The sequence below is a fragment of the Lichenostomus cassidix genome, chromosome 5, assembly GCF_008360975.1.
Source record: "Lichenostomus cassidix isolate B80296 chromosome 5, HeHo_3.0, whole genome shotgun sequence".
NCBI classification, from domain to species: domain Eukaryota; kingdom Metazoa; phylum Chordata; class Aves; order Passeriformes; family Meliphagidae; genus Lichenostomus; species Lichenostomus cassidix.
Genome location: NC_139486.1, coordinates 5,786,374 through 5,803,403, shown reverse-complemented (window position 1 = coordinate 5,803,403; position 17,030 = coordinate 5,786,374). Strand labels below are relative to the sequence as shown.

General features: G+C 44.7%; 1 long non-coding RNA gene across 1 annotated transcript; it reads right to left on the bottom strand.

The window, feature by feature from the left end:
• Positions 1-8,672: 8,672 nt before the first annotated feature.
• On the bottom strand, positions 8,673-17,030 carry LOC146435851 (uncharacterized). Its single transcript, XR_014852855.1, has 3 exons — positions 16,907-17,030; positions 9,998-10,139; positions 8,673-8,750 (listed from the first exon to the last, which is right to left on the bottom strand). It is a non-coding gene; the product is annotated as an uncharacterized LOC146435851 (long non-coding RNA).

Here is a 17,030-nt window from a genome sequence, read left to right as displayed (position 1 = left end):
GTGTAAGACAAGCAGTGGCAGGGCAGAGCAGGCTGGGATGACTCGTGGTGTGCCAGAGGCTCATCCAGCACAAGGTCACTACTACCTGATTTTACTTCACCAGTGGCAACCACGATTGGACCACCTGAACTGTGCTTTGAACTGTCACAAATTGATTCCACCCAGTGATCCAGCATCACTCTTTACCAAACCACGAGGCAGGAAGAGCAGAGGGAAAGACACTGGAAGAAGCTAAACACCAACACTGGTGGCAGGGACAGAAGCCAGGACCTAATTTGCCAATCTGAAGTATTAGCATAATGAAGAGGCACCATTAACACCTTTCACTCTTTCCTGTAACTCTTTATAAAGACATAGGCAAAGCAATCCCTACTTCTGTGATCAAAGCAGCGTTAATTATTTCAGTTCACAGCATGTTTCTATCCTCAGTTCACCACCAGCCTCGACTTGCTCCTTAAAATGTTAACAATAATAGTATTCCTGGCCTCACCCCGGGGCAGCAATTTCCTGGCAGTGCTGGAGAGAGTGTACAGTCAGCATTACCCACAGCAGCCTGCCTGGCAGAGCAGCAGAGCTGGGCTGAACTGCATTCAAAGGCAGAGCACAGCTGAGATGATGGTGAGACAGAAATCATCAATTCTGACAACAGCCAGGTGGAAAAACAGGAGTTCCCACAGAGATTTGGGGGTGAAAAGGTCAGAAGATCTCAGGTTATCACCTCTCCTGTTGTTCTCATGTCACTTTGGGAGAGCACACGCTTTTTTAATTTTCCATATACGTTGCTGATTTATTGGCTGTTCCACGGGGCTTTACAGCTTTTTCATTAAACAGCAATTAAAGCAGGCAGCCAAAGTCAAGCTAGACCTGTGCACTGAGGAGGCAGAAAGTCCTGAGCAAACAGTTTTTCCTTCCTCATTTTAGGTTTGAGGAAGAACGTGACACTGGATCTAGCTGATGCTTTACCTTGTGTCTGCAGGTAGCTGCATGCAATCCTAGTGAAAATTCTTGAAAATATCATTGACAATTCCCTTCACGTGGCTTCCTGCCCTGTTACATACAGATATTTGAGGAACAGAGTAAAGCTCTGTGCTGTCTTTTGCTAATATTGATGCACAGTGCCAGCAGAGCACCTCAGGAACACCCTGCTTTGTACCCCCCAAAATAAATGCAAGCACACAGCATCTGACTTTCAGCTAAACACACCAGCAATGCATTTGCATACTTCATCACGTGGCCTCCAGCACCAGGCAAATCTGGAATCCTTCAGCCTTAATTTGTCTTTTTTTTTTCTTCTGCTTTAAAGCTCAAACTCAAGTTGAGATTCTCAGACAAGGGGATGCAAGTCCTTAGCAAGCTCAGACCATTTATCCTCTCCAGGGAGCAGCTCATCACACGAGTTGCTGCCAGCAATGAAAGACAGTTAAGGATTTTCCTGATTAATATAAAAGTAGCACATAAATATTTCCATCAAAAACCACTGTGTCCTATTCTCTAGGAATCAAAATACTGTGACTTCATCTCATGCCTGGTAGCTTACTGGGGGTAAAGAAAGGGGCAATTTAAATGACTGGTAAAAAAAATACAAAAAAAAAGAGTAAAGTCTGTAGAAAACATGAGACACAAGGAAATACAAATAAAAGGGAAATTAAAAAATCACCATGGATAGAAGGGAGATTATCTGATCCCTGTATCTATTAGATCCAGTGCTTAACCTGCAGCCAGAAAACCTGTCAAGAGCGAGTTAGATATGATTCATCTGGATGTGGGGCAAAGGGATGGATCTGTAGTCCTGTCCAGCTTTATTTTCTGTAATTATCCGTGCTCCTCAGCACTCATAAATCAAGACAGCCTCCTGGAGCTTAGTGTACAAACCTAAACAGGATCTGTTTCCCATTTTGCTCAAGCTATAGAGTTTCCTCACGAAAACAATAATGCCTCCGTTTAGCCTGGGGCCCTAAACATCCAAACAAATAAGAGTAAAAAATAACCACAACTGAACAACAAAAAAGAGAGTAATTCTACAAAAAAGAAAGCCAGTATTAAAATCCATTAGGCAGAGAAACACAGTATCTATCAGATTTATTGCTTGGTTTCAGGACTTGGGAAGAGTCTCTTCATTTCCTGTACCTCTTGAGTATTTACTAGGTCCCCTATGAGCTAAGTCTCCCAGAGTCATTTTAATGTCATGTTCTAAGCACTTCAGTGTTGTAAATCATCGATTTTTATCTTCTTCTCCCAATCAATGCAAAGGTATTTATGCTGAACACATAAAAGCACTTGACACTATGGAGAAACCAATTACACCCTGCGAGACGTTTGCTTTTGGTCGTTGACATCATGGAATTATCCATTACACTTTGCACATGCCTGCCATTTACAGGAAAGCAGTGTGACCTTGCCTGCCTGGAGGTTGCATCCCTGCATCCTGGGGGAGCAGAGTGGCAGGAGCTGGAAGCAGAGCCCATCCCTGAACTGCAGACTGGTGAAATCATGGAAGGAGAAGCAGCTCTCATGTCAGTCCTGCTCCTACCAGACACTGCTTGCTGTCAGACACGAGGTGCTGGCCAGACAGATTAACTTCTGACTGGAAAACTTCATTATCTCTTAGAGTTTGCCAGTGCTTCAAGGATGGCTCCTGCATCCACCTTCTGCCAGCTTGCCAGGTCCTTCTGTCTCTCCCCACTCCCACACACCAGGCTAGCAATGACTGCATCAAACTCCAGGGCAGACACACTGAAGCACCTGCAAATTGTCTAGACCACCCCAGGATCCCTGGTGGCTCCCAGACTCCATGGCACTGGCAGACAGGTTCAGGAGATGAGCCAGGAACCAGCCCTTTTATCTTGGCAAAGCTGCAGCAGACTTGTCAAGTCTCGGAGTGATTTACGTTCCTGACGCCCACCAGTGCCTGTCTTGCACTTTCTACTTGTAGCAGCAGCAATTCACACCATCCCAGCAGAGCACTGATGAGTCCTGGAAAAGGACCCAGCACCAAAGGGCTTCCCAGGAGGTGCAGTCTCCCCAGCCTCAGCATCACTTTCTCTCTCTCCCATGTCACCTGCTGAGCAATGGAAAGGAGCTTTCCTGCCACGTGGATGTGCCTTGCTGCCACACAGCTCAGTGCTTGCTCTCTCACAAGTTAGACAGAAAAGTGTTTCTCTCAGCACTAAAACAGCCAGCATTATCTGAGGAGGAAGTGTGTTGAACAAGACCTAAGAGAGTGCTGTACCTTCCCCAGCACTGCTGCCAGCGTTGCCTTCCCATTTCAGGTGCTTGCCCAGATTTCCTCTGAAGCTGGCACATGCCTGTAGCTCCAGCAGGTGAGGAACAGCCCTCACAACTTGCTGAAGAGAGCTGCACTTCATTTTAAAACCTTGGTGAGTTCTTTCAGTGCAGAATGTAATGCCAGTGAAGTCAGGAGCTGTGATGGTTACATCAGACCCAGCCTGTAAGCCATGAGCACACTTTTAATGAGAATATAAAGAGAGGGAATATTAAACTCCAAATGGTCATCATTCTGTCTTCTTGCAGAGCAAGAGTTACAAAAGCAGTGACACCAGCAGAAGCTTTAGGGCACAGAGTCATCGTGTTTGATTCTCTGAGCTCCCAACAGACCCAGCTGAGTGAGGCAGAACTATCTCTCATTAGTAGAACAATTAACTTTCTGTGTGCCCAGGCACTGTTTATACTGAATCTATTTTAGGTTTTGGAACTTTTCCTTAGAGGGTGTTGGGGTTTTTGTCTGTTGTTGTTAAAACAGGCAGAATTGAGCCAAGTTCACTGCAGATCACCCCATTAACAGGAGGTCAAACCACTCCGGGGAAAAAGGGCAATAAAAAGCATCACTGTGTTTAAAATCTGACAACCATATTTTGACTCTCAAATTTTAGGAAAAATAAAATCCCTCCTCCCTATTATTCATCCACTTCTGAACACCTGGAGCATCAGGCAGTCAAGGGCATGGTGTGAGAACACCAAGCAGAAAAGATGTCCCTTATTTTAAAGGAGAACACAAAAGAAATGCTAATGACAAGAACTTGCAGCACATCAATTCAATGGCATTAAGCCCTTTGGCTATCTCTCTTCTCCAAAAATCAAAGCAGTCTTAAATAACAACAGTATGAAATTAAGCTGATTTCATGCTCTTTAATCTAAATCAAGGCAGCACACATGGCTCAGTTTTAAACCATAGAGGAAATAACAAGCTTCATTCAGAAGGAGACTGTGTAGACAGGAATTTGGCATCATTCTGTTAATCTGCTTTACAGTCATACCTTATTTAATTAGGAAACACATAGGGAAATTAATTGGTACAAACATAAATTAGCAGTGATGTCTATTACAGTAATGCCTCTGCAGCATTCATCAGGCAGCAGCCAATCTGGTTCACAAAGTCTGTTACCAACAGGTCTCCTACTCGACAAGGCTACATTTTGGTGTCCAAAAACCAGGATGGTCTGACAGGCAGCTTGTTCAATTCACCTGGACAAATACCACCAGCAGCAGCTCTTCCAAAAACTGAAGAGAAGGTGGATAGATACTGCTGCAAAAAGAGAAATAAGTCACGGTAGGACTGTGGCATTTGTAGGTCCCATGCACCTTCTCTTTAAAGGCAGAGCTGAGTAAAATAAAGCAGAGAGAAGAGGGAGGGGAAACACTGCTTTTGTTTTAAAAATATATCATTCTGGAAGTATGTATAAGGAATTTTGCTTCCCTCAGGTTGAAATGAGAGCATCTCATTATTCACCTCAGTTATGTAAAGTCCTCTCTCTGTTATCCACAGCCCCTCCTTTCCCATCATCATCTCTAATTTGCACAGATGAACAAGATGTACTCTGCTTGGAAAACAAACAAATATGTATTTCAGAAGTATCAGTTATTCAATGCTGAGCCCACATTCAGATCTTTTGCATTCACCCAGAGCAACTGCTCAGGATTATCTTCTCTCTCCTGCTGTGAAAAGCAGTCAATTTTAATTTGGAAGAAGTATTGCCACTGTGAAAGCTAACAGAAATCCATCATTTCCTGCCTTACAGAGGGTGTTGGTGGCACAGTCCTGTCCCAAACACCTCTCTGCTGGGTTTCAGCTCTGCTCCCTCCATGCCCATCACTGAACGACCCCCTGGCCACATGAGCAGCACAATCCTCACAGACTGGAGAGGTGAACTCCCCCATACAGCAAAAATCCACACCAAATGCTCATTAAATAATCACCCAGCCACACATGAGCTGTTCATGGGATATCAAGGATCTACCAACCCCTTCTGACAGCAGCAGCAGCCTCCAGGTTGTGGCTGACACCCTGAACCACCACCCTGCCACTCTGGGTGCAGCCTTGGAATATTATCAGCAGGCAGGTGTGTGAGGCACATCTGAGCTCCCACCTGAAGTGAATTCAAAACCTTCCAGCACAGGGGAATCTTGCTTCAATCTGTGCTCTGCTGACAGAATGATTTATTGATTTATCTCTCTGCAAGGAAAACAGGAGCACCTCCAATCAAAGGATGTGTTGCATTATGGGGCTGTCCTGGAGAAGGGAGAAAACAGATTTAAAACAAATAGCTCTTTGTGGACTCTGCTAGATGCACAGGAGGGATGAGCTTCTGTTTGTTTGTTTCCTTAAATCATGCACAAATATTGTACAATCTTTTTTTCAAGAGATTAAAGCCTTTTCAAAGTGAATACAGCCGGTCTAATGTTCAAAGTCCCCCTAAAAAGAGGGTCAGGTCTTCTGGGTACAAAAAAATTTCATTAATCAAAACTCCCTGTGAAATAAAAAACAACTTATGCTTAATACTATCTTATTTTTATTTATTTTTAACAATCATATTGCAGAGTAAGATTCCTGTGAAAGAATCCTGGAGGCACTCCTATCTCAGGGATGCTGCACTGCCCTCTAGAGCCTCTCTCACTCTCTCATTCCAGCATCCATGCACAAATTCTTACAAAATTGGCTCTAAAATCACCACAGAGGGGAGTGCTGTCTACCAGCTATGAGGCACAGCCAACAATTAAGAAAAGAATTCAGATTCAAACTCTTCAAGTGGTTGTCAGTGTATTTTGGACAATTTTCATCTGCCTCTATTTAGGAATGCACATCCATGAAATAAGGTATTGCCTTCTAGGAAGGACCTTTAATATCAGCATCTCTGTCTCTTACAGAAAGAAAGGTGCTAACAAAGAGAGAAATAATTATTTTTTTTTAATGGCTTGCTCCTTTCCCCAAAGCCACAACTATTCCTGTAACTTGGATCACAGAACGAAGAATCTGCCTGGCCCCTTTCAAGGTGGAAAACTGCTGCACTCAGACCTGCTGTATCCAAACTCTGTGCAGTGCTAGAGAAAGATGGATATTGCTCCTGGGAGTGCTTTGCTTTGATTTGAAATTAGCTGTAGCCCCTTTCTCTCACATTCATAAGGAAAGATCCTCCAACACAGCTCACTACCATACACACAGAGCCACCTTCAAGCAGCTGACTGCAATAAATTTTTCCATTCATAATGCAGCAAGGAGAGGACAAAAGATACCTTAACATATCAAACTACAGCAAGTATCTCCCATATATATATATATATATATATATATATATATATATATATGGAAAATTTAAAAAAAAAGCTGCCCAGTTGCTAAAAGACATGTTGAGAATTACAAAATCAGGACTGTTGGGACTCTCAAAGAGCTTTGTGATTATATTCAGACTTCCACAGCCATGAGAAATGAAGCATTTCTAGAAGATGGTCCTGGACACGGCCCAGACCAACTGATGGATTGCAGTGGGAACACCAAGGACTGCATTTTGTGCCTGCCTTTCTGAGTCACAGAGAGAAGGGGCACAGGATGCAGCTCTTAGGATTTTTTCTCACTACACGCCAGTTTCTGGAAGAGGACTGAGTCTCAGAGAGTCATCATGATCCCTTAGTCTCCAGCATACATCATAAAAGAGTCAAGAAGCTGAGGGTTTAGGGTTATTCTCTGAAGATTTTCTGTTTTTCTCCACACCATCTCTGCTGTACCCTGTCCCACCAGGCTTGATCTTGTGTGGAAAACTGCAATCTCTATCCAAGACAAAGTTGGAAAGCTTTTAAGTTGGCCAAATGTACATCACACTGAGTCACACTCAATTAACCTAATCAAGTATTTCTCTAATCAAAACATACGTTTCTGGGCTGGCAGATTCTGACTCAACCACAATTCATTCAATCTTAAGGAAAAATCATTAGGAAAACCATCTGTTCTCTTGAAATAGAGAAGCTATTTTTGCGTTCATGATGAGCCCAAGTAATTATAAAACAAGTGGAGTGGGTTTCAAAAAGAAAAATAAGAAGAGAGGGTAAGACAGCTGCTACCTTGTGATTATCGTGGTACTAACACATTTCCAGCCATGTGAAGTTCAGGCCTTACACTCCTCACCCTCTTATGCAACCTGTAACCTATTGTCATCCCATTAGCACAGTGAATGCTGCAGGGAGGCACTGGGGGCAGAGTGCAATAGAGTGAGATTTGGTGAATGAATATTTACATACTAGAGCTGAACACCAGCAGAATCCCAAAGTTAAAGTTCTCAGAAAAGGGTTGATTCTTGAAGGAAATCGGTGACAAGGTCCCACGCAACTGCTATTTTTATGTGCCAAATTCAAGACTTCATTCCTCAAAACCATCAGTCAGTTGACACCTAATCCTAGGGGATCTGACATTTTTTGCATTAAAATTCCCTGGGCACCCACCTGCCTGCAGAAACCATGACAGCATGAACCAAAACAGAACTCTTTCATACCTAACCCTCCCCATAGCACAGAAACTTCTGCCTACGTTTCCTGGTGAGATCATCTATTACTAAAGAGATGAAGCACCACGTGAGATCATGTGGGCAGCACTTTTCCTTCCCAGCATGGCTGCAAGGTGGGACAGCCCTGAGAAGCTCTGGCTTTGCCTGGAAGGATCTGAACCCCACCATCCTCACTGCCCTGGCCTGTGGGGCCCTCCTGAAGAATTAACTCTCAGCACACCCCGCTGAAGCTGCTCCTTTAAAATGTTCAGTGGACCAAAGAGAAAAGCCAGGGGAGCACAACTCCACTGTGAGAGAGTTTCCTAACCCAAGGCAATCTTGATATCTTGGTCATGCTCCAGGGGTTGCTGCTGCCATTGCCCTGGATGGAGACAGAAGTAGTGAAGAGAGAGAAGAACTGGACCAGAAAGAAGCAAGGAAGCAACAGGAAGGCAAACTGGGAGAAGAGCAGCTCTGGAGGTTTGTCCTTGTGCCTTCAGCAGGGCAAATAAATGACTGCATGCCCAGTGTAGTTCTTGCTGAAGAAGCACTGAAAACAAATGTGCTCACTAGAGTCACTCCTTCCCCCCCTGAGATTATCCTTCTGGGAAATCTTTAATCCATTCCTGTTTCTCTGAAAGGGGGACCTGCAGCTCTGTCCCCAGAGTTCCTAGCACATTGAAGTTCTTTGGTGTTCCTCTTAACTCTGTAACACTTAGACCTAAGTCAGAACAAAAGAGAACATCAGCTTTGTTTTGTACTTTTGTTTCTAGCTCACATTTTTGCAGGAGAAATATCTGAAAACCAGAGGTAGGCAGAGGAAAGGTCAGAGTCAGTCACGATGTGTGTGCTTTTTGAGACTTAAAACTACTGATTTCTCAGTGTTAGCTTACAGGGTTGGGAGGCAACACTGTCACCTTGACTTCTTCACAGAGCCTGAAGGATGTAATTCTTGGTAGGATGAGGAGTAATGGCTTCAAACTGAAAAAGAGTAGGTTTGGATTAGATATTAAGAAGAAATTCTTGACCCTGAGGGTGCTGAGGCACTGGAATAAGTTGTCCAGAGAAGCTGTGGCTGCCCCACCCATGGAAGTGTTCCAGACCAGGCTGGATGGGGCTTGGAGCAACCTGGGATAGTGGGAGGTGTCCCTGCCCATGGCAGGGGGTTGGAACAAGATGATCTTTAAGGTCCCTTCCAACCCAAACCACTCTGATTCAGACACACCTAAACCAATTTTCAGAGTGGCAAGGAGCAGCACAACCCCTGCCTCCTCTGCCCCCCCTGACCTGCACAGCACAGCCCCCAGCACACCCCAGGAGAAAGAGGAAATCCATGAGCAGCATCAGACTGGGACACATTGAGTTGTACCAACACAAACAGTACAACCATCAGTGTAAAGGCTCCTCCTCCAGGTACCACTTTCTCTTTGTCTTTACTAAATCACAACTCTTTGGTCATTTTGTCATTTTGGACAGATCAGATAAGAAGGCCTGGGTTCCTGAGTAATGAGGTTGACAGCATTTGGGCTAAAATGAGAAGATATCAGATACGGTCAAGATTTTGTAACTGAGTGGTGGGATCACTATTTTGCCACCCATTAGGTGTCCTTACATATAGGTCTTACATAATTAATATGTATAAATACGTATATATTTATATACGTATATATACGTATTTAATTAATTATATCTGCATATAATTAGGTGCACATCATATGGTTCAGTTCCCTGACAACATTGGCATGTGGCTCTTGGAGCCAGGCAGGATGACCACCCAGACACACAGCATGAATAGCACAGACAGAAAAACCTGGAGAGTGGCAAATCCCTCCTGTGAGCTGCCTTAAAAAGCAAACCAAGTAATTCAAACTGCAGAACAAAACCCAAAGCACTGCTGCAAAATGCTGTGAGCATTTGTACATCTCATCTAGTACAGCTTCAGTCAAACCTCAACAAGCATTTACTTTGAAGTACAGCAACAGAACCTCCTGGACTAATCTCACAGCAGGGCTCCCTGCATAGCTGTATCACCCTGATGAGGACCAATGAGTATAATTGCAGTGTTGATGTTATAGAAATTCTAAAGTCATTTTTGCAACCAGAAAATAAAATTACTTGTAACTATACTTATGCTGCAAGGAGCATGCAGGTTTTTTTAAGGCTTTAAAACTAGCATAACTTCACCAACTAAAATCTACACCTTCATCAAACAATAACAAGTGTTTTACCTAAATGTGTAGGTCTGAAGTAAATCACGAGGCGAAAATATCAGCTGCTGTAACAAGTAACCTTCTAGTCCTTGTGGCAATGAAAAACAAATGTCTTCTTTCCTTTCATCTGTTCTTCTGGAAACTCAGAAAATTTCAAGTGCTGCAAAACAAGGAAGAGGACAAAACCCTCCCACACATGAAGCATTTTGTGTGATTTCTATGGTGATTGTGTTGTTCTTCAGGGTTGACTCAAAGTTTTTAAGCACAAAGCGTAACCACAGCATGTTATGCAAAACGAATTTCAGACAACAAACCTGCTTAAGTATTTTCAACAAAACATATTGATGGAAAGTGTTGGTTTCAAAGAGTCCTCAGGAAATAAGGGAGAAGAAATACCCACTCTAGAACAGTGCTTCATGTCCCCCTGCCATTGTCTGATAAATACATAACAATTTCTTTGGTGGAGACAACAACCTCAAGACCCCAATAATTGCCTTTAAAAAGTGACCCAAATGCTTATCTTGGGATAAAATTCGCATTACCAGCAGGAATCAGCATTATGTAGATGCCCTCTATGTGGAGAGTCTTTCTCCACACACTGGAACAAATAATGCTTAGGAAAAGAGAAAGCACCACACCAAAGGGCGATAAATTGTTTCAGAAAGCTCTCTTCTTTCAATTGCAGTGTGACACAAGGGCCTGACTAGGTCTGTGTTAAAATTACTGAGGTTTTGTTCAGCTACTAAACATTTTTGTTTCAACTGTGCAAGCACTTGTTTGCCAGCATAATGTGATGGGACACATTTGGGGGATTTTTTTTTTTTTAATTTACATACATTATCTGAATATGCTCCCTAAACACTTCTGAGATGTAAACCACGTTTTCATTTTCCACGATTTTATAAGAAGTGCTTAAGTTTTTTAAAACTGGGTTTCACCCAAAATAAGTAGCTTTGTGATCTTCAAACCTGTGGTTTTTAGAATCACACTCATTTGAAGCAATTTTAAAACATGCCTGCCAGCTGCAAGAATAAGTACTATCTGCAAGTTCACAGGTGTTTTCAAACCCTGTCAAAGCCAATGAAGGCTAGTTAGGACTCCCCATTCCTTGGAGGCACCCAGTGTCTAATAATAATAATATCAATAACATCAATATCTAGCTTATATACAGAGGTTACAATAATAATATCTAGCTTATATATAAAATATATCCCATTTCATTACAGACCACTATAGAAACAGCAAGCAGGGAGGGGAAGTAAATCCCCACAATCCCAGAGTGAGCATCAGAAAAAGGACTGGACTACTAGGTGTCCCTGCCCATGGCAGAGCAGATGGAATTAGATGATTTTTAAGGCCCCTTCCAACCCAAACCATTCTAGGATTCTGTGCCTGATGCCCAACACAAGTCCCAGATGTGCCTCCTGCAAGGGGCCAAGAAAGACATGAAAGGTACTTGGGAAACAGAGGGGTCAGAATGGTGTGAGGTATCCTGAGAAAGAAAATAAACCAGCCCCTGTCCATCCCTGCCCTTCCCCAGGGCCACTCAGGGACCCTGCACCCTTTTCACTGGGAGCTCTCACCAGGGAGCATCACTCAAGTAATTCCAAGCCAGAAATGAGGGCTGAGTTAATGAAGAGATGCCACCCAGCTGCTCCAAGCAGAGGGAGGAACAAGTGTGATTTTGTGGGGTTCTGTGGAGAGTGGGAGCTGTGATAGTCTTCCAGTACACTTTCTTTGCCCCATGTCTATATCTGTGTTATTTGTTCTTCAGATCAAATCCCCTCCTGGCTTATGCAACTCCATCCTTTCCCACTTCAGACTGTTTGTTTGCATGATCTTCCCATCCTCCTCTATGCCCTTCCCATTTCCCTGATCTTCCCTGGAAATCTGTTCTCTTTTTTCTCCCTTCCACCTTACTTCCCATCTCAGCCTCTGTTTTTGTTCATGATCCACAGCTCTGCCTCCACTCCAGGCTTATCTTTTCATCCACACTCATTACTGGTGTGCCTTTCCAGTGCTTTTGCTGTACCTTTTGAGAATCAGCTGAAACTTCAGCGTGGGTCCTAACTTTCTTTGGCCCAAAATGAGGGCACTATCTCAGAATTTGCTCTGGGGTTTCACACAGAGGAAATACCCTAATTTTTGCACAATATATGTATGGCTATGCAGCTTGCAATCTGCCACTAATTACTCTTTCAACTCCCTTCCCAGTCATCTCCAGTTTGACTCCTGTGAGCTTCTCTTCTCAGGACTTCACAGATGGCATCTTGTCCCCCTCATAGCCACTGAGAAGGCTGCCACAAAGTCACTTTTCATTGCTCTAACCAAGTCCTGCAGCTGCTGATGGATAGTGCTGGCAATTTTAACCAATTGTTTACCCACTCATCTAACCCTCCAACACAAAACCAACCTATCTTAAATCTAAAAAGGAAGATATCCTAGAAGTTCATTCTGTTTAGCACAGCCAACATAGTATCCCTGATTGATTAAAATACACCTGATTGGGTTTGATTACAGCCACTATCATAAGCTGGGTGTATATATGTATCTGATAAATGGTTGAAAACAATATTCTCCTCTGATTGGGAATTCATCTCCCAAAACAACACAAAGAACAGTCTGTGCAAAGTCAGAGTGCCCAGAAAGCATCCAACCACACCAGATTGTAGTTAGTGGCTTCCCAGCTCTGAGACAGATTAGACTCGAGCTCTTGCTGAATAATTGATCAAACTTCCTCCATGCAGAACCAGAGCCATCAACAGCAGATCACACGAATGGGATGTGAATACAAAATCTCCTTAATGACCACTCAACCCCACCAGTCAGGACATCAACCTACCTAAGGCAGCACCAAGGGAAGGACACACCCAGATGGAACTCACTTGTTTCCCACGTGCACAGGAAGCCAAAGAACACTTCAAGAAGGCAAATAAACACCCCAGACTCCTGCAGATGGATCCCTCAGGAAGTGCTGGCATCATTCCTTGGAGAGAGGCAAGGAACAGAGCTGCACTTCCCACAGCCTGACACAGCTGGAAGCTGCTGCAGCACTCTGAATTCATCCTCCTCACACCACACCCACAACACTTCCTCCACAATCACCCATCTGCACTGAACAGGACCCATTTCATGGTGACTTCAGCATATTAAGCCAGTGCTACAGCCATCAGCAGCAAGGTACATTTGGTTTAAGGTGTCCTGCAGGCTCAAAAATATTTGGGTTGGTAACTCACTTTTGTCTTCAAACCTCTAAAAAGGTTATTAAAGGCCTGCATGTAGGGTCCATAAACCCAGAGGCCCTTTAGCTTTTTAATTTTCTCTGCACCTCTGCAACTGCAGCCCAGATCTTCAGTGAAGCTCTTTCCATCCTCTCCTCCAAGGCATATAAAGTTGCCTATGTTTGTGAAAAACAAACTCTCCTCAGAGGCAGAGTCCCTGGGGAATATCTCCCCCCTGCCTTGAATCAAAACAGGAAGGAAACAGATTTTAAATGTTCTCCAATATTCTTTGAAGTCTGACTATGTACTTGAATGTTTTCTCATGGGGCCAGGTGTATATATACAAATATAGGCTCTCTGTAAAAGTACCTGTGGTTCACATATTTAGAACAGAACACAATTTGTTTGGAATCAATATTTTCCACAGAGAAGGCAGTTTTCAAGATTTGCTTTCAACACAGCCAGACGTGATGCAGGTCTATTATTAGCAAGAATTTAAGCAATGTTACATCAAAATGAAACAAGAGACAAAAGCCAAAACCAAGATACAATGACATGAACTTCCAAATAGAAGCCAATATACTTCCAGTATTTAAAACTACTCTGAAAAATCACATTTATGTCTCCTCTTTTAAACATAATCTCTTGGGAGATCTTTGATTTTAAAAGATACAGAATGCTCTTAATATTATGAGGATATCATCAAATCATAGAATCATTTAGTTTGGAAAAGACCTCCAAGATCACCAAGCCCAACCAGCCCTGCCAAGGCCACCACTAAACCATGTCCCCAAGTGCCACATCAGCAAATCATTTAAAACCCTGCAGGGATGGTGACTCCACCACTGCCCTGGGCAGCCCAACTCTGTGCTTCACAACCCTTTCCATTGAAAAGGTTTTCCTAATATCCAGTCTAAACCTCTCACAGCACAGCTTGACAGGCCTGTATCTCCCCAGATCTTCCTCCCAGCCCTTCTTGGAGATGGGTGTCACACTTGCTAACCCAGGTTAGCCAGAACTGCTGGTGAATGATGGAAAGTGGCTCGGTGAGCATTTCCACCAGCTCCTTCATTACCCTGGGTGGATCTCATCAGACCCCACAGAGCTGTGTATAGCAGGTGACTGTTCCCCCTTAGACTATGGGGGCTTCATTCTGTTTCCCATCCCTGTATTCCAGCTCAGGAGACTGGGTATCCTGAGAACAATTCATCTTACTAAATTAAGAGTGAAGTAAAAAAGACATTCTGTATATCAGCCCTTTCTTCATCCTTTGTTACTGTTTTGCCCACATTTAAAGGATGGAGATTCTCCTTTTATTGCATATATAGAGATAAACATTATTTATTGTCTTTTACAGTAGTAGCCAGATTAAGTTCTAGTCAGGTTTTGGCCCTTCTGATTTTCCCCTTGAAAAACCTCACAACATTCTTGTAGTCCTCCTGAGCTGCCTGCCCTTTCTTCCAGTGGTGGTACACTCTCTTTTTATCCCTGAGTTGCAGCCAGAACTCTCTACTCAGCCAGGCCATTCTCCTTCCCCACTGGCTCATCTTTCAGCTCATGGGAATTGCCTGATCCTGCACCTTTAATTAAAACCATTAGAAGTGTATTTAAATGATCCACAGTTCTGTTTGGCACTGATCTGAACTGTGTCCAAGCTAAATTCATTTCCAACTGAACTGCAGCCATAGTTACTGGAAACCAAACTTCCCTCACTTCTGATCCTTGAGCCAGCAGGGACAATGAATTATTTAGCAATAAAACCAGAGCAGACAGCTGTAAAATGTATCTCTGATCACTTCAAGTCATCACTGCCACCTCTTCTGGCAGCCCAGAGTCTCAGAGGAAGAGAGACTGCCTGGCTGTTTTGCCCTGCTCTGAGGAACAGATCTGACACCAGGACAGAAGTGAACACTGCCTGAGTTCTCAGGGTGCCCCTGCTCCTCCCAAAGCTCCCCAGTCAAGAGAATCCTCCAGCCCTGCTGATGGTGCCACTGACCCACACAAGTACAGGAAAGGCTGGCATCTGGTGATGTGTCAGTTGGATAAAAAGTTAAACAGAACAATCCAGATTTTCCCACTTCAATAAAAATCATAGTTTGTATCTAAGTGGAATTTAATACAAGAACACCAAGTCAAAGGAATGTCAATTTATTCATTTTAACATCAGGCTTCCCTCCAGTCTTTTTTTATTTCAGGTTATTATTTCTCAATCAAAATATTTAGTAATTTTCAAGCAGATGAGGAATCAACTGTCAGGCATGGATCTCTGCTTTAAAAACCTAACTCATGGAAGGACAGATTCTGCAAGATAAAATTGTACTATTACTACTCTAAACAAACCAGGTTAGTGCCTAATTCTCCTAAGGCCATTCTGAAGCACCGAATGACTCCATGTTGTGGAAAATCCACAACTCCACCCATCAGCCTGAGCCTTGCCTGAGATGACCCTTCCTTAAGCACACAGCCCTCAAAGAAAATAAGGAACAGCAAACACAGAGGAACATCACCAAATGACAAAAGGGGAAGAGAAACTGGACTCCCGATTAGGTCCAATCTTTTTAATAAAAAGCTCAAGCCTAGGATTATTTTACCTGAGAGCTTATATACTGCTATATACCATCCTGGCATCTCTTAAAGGTTCACATGATTATTTTCCCCAAAGCTGGCAGAAGATGTAGCAAAATCAACCTGGCAATCTTCAAGAAGTTTTAAAGTTGGCATTTTTCTAGTGAATCGGGAGGAGACTGCCAGGACTCTGTCTAACAGCAGCGGTTCAGGTCCAGCAACTCGCTGGTGTTGTGATCTGAAATATTAAGGGAAATACCTGGCAGCAGCACCACTGCCACGACCAAGAGCTGAGCCAGGGTGGGTCAACGACAACCTCATCCATCAAAATAACACCTTCATCAATCAAAAACCTGGAGGCGATCATCCCTAAAATCATTTCTATTACACCGTGGTAAGAAAAACCAACAACTCCCAGGCTCCCAGACACAGGCAAGTCCCCCATGATTACAAGAACACCTGTTCTCTGTTAATATCTCAAAAGCCGGCTTTCCTAGTCCTTTATTCTCCCTTAAATGACGGTCCGTGTACACGAACCCTTTCCGTGCGGAGCACGCAGGCAGCACATCCCACCACCGCTCCCTGTGACACCCTCGGGCAGCGGCCGAGGGGACACCGCCCGCAGCCAGCCGGGAAGGGAAAGGGACCCCTGAGCCTCCTTCTCCCGCCCAGCCGGGTCCCGCGGCGGAGGGTCCTAGCCGTCCCAGGGGCAGGGCCGCTGGAGCTGGGCCGTGCATCTCTCCGGGGAGATCAGCATCCCGCAGCGCCTCACTCCCATCAGCATCCCGCATCCCGCAGCGCCTCTCTCCCATCAGCATCCCGCATCCCTCAGCATCCCGCTCGCATCAGCACCCCGCTCCCGCTCCCGCTCCCATCAGCATCTCTTTCCCATCAGCAGCCCGTTCCCATCAGCATCTCTCCCGTCAGCATCCCGCTCCCATCAGCATCTCTCCCGTCAGCATCCTGCATCCCTCAGCGCCCCGCTCCCATCAGCATCTCTCTCCCATCAGCAGCCCGTTCCCATCAGCATCCCTCTCCCGCTCCCATCCCATCCCGCTCCCCGGGCAGCGCTGGGCGCGGTCGGTACCCGCTCCCCCTCCCCGGCGCTGCCGCCCCCGCCCCGGGCGCCGCCCGCACTCACCGTCCGTGGCCATGGCGCGGCCCGGCCTCCGCTCTTTGCACGGAGCAGAGCCCCGCGGGGACGCGGCCGGGCCGCCCCTGGCAGCGCGGAGGGTGCGCGCTGGTCCCGCACGGCGCATCCCCGC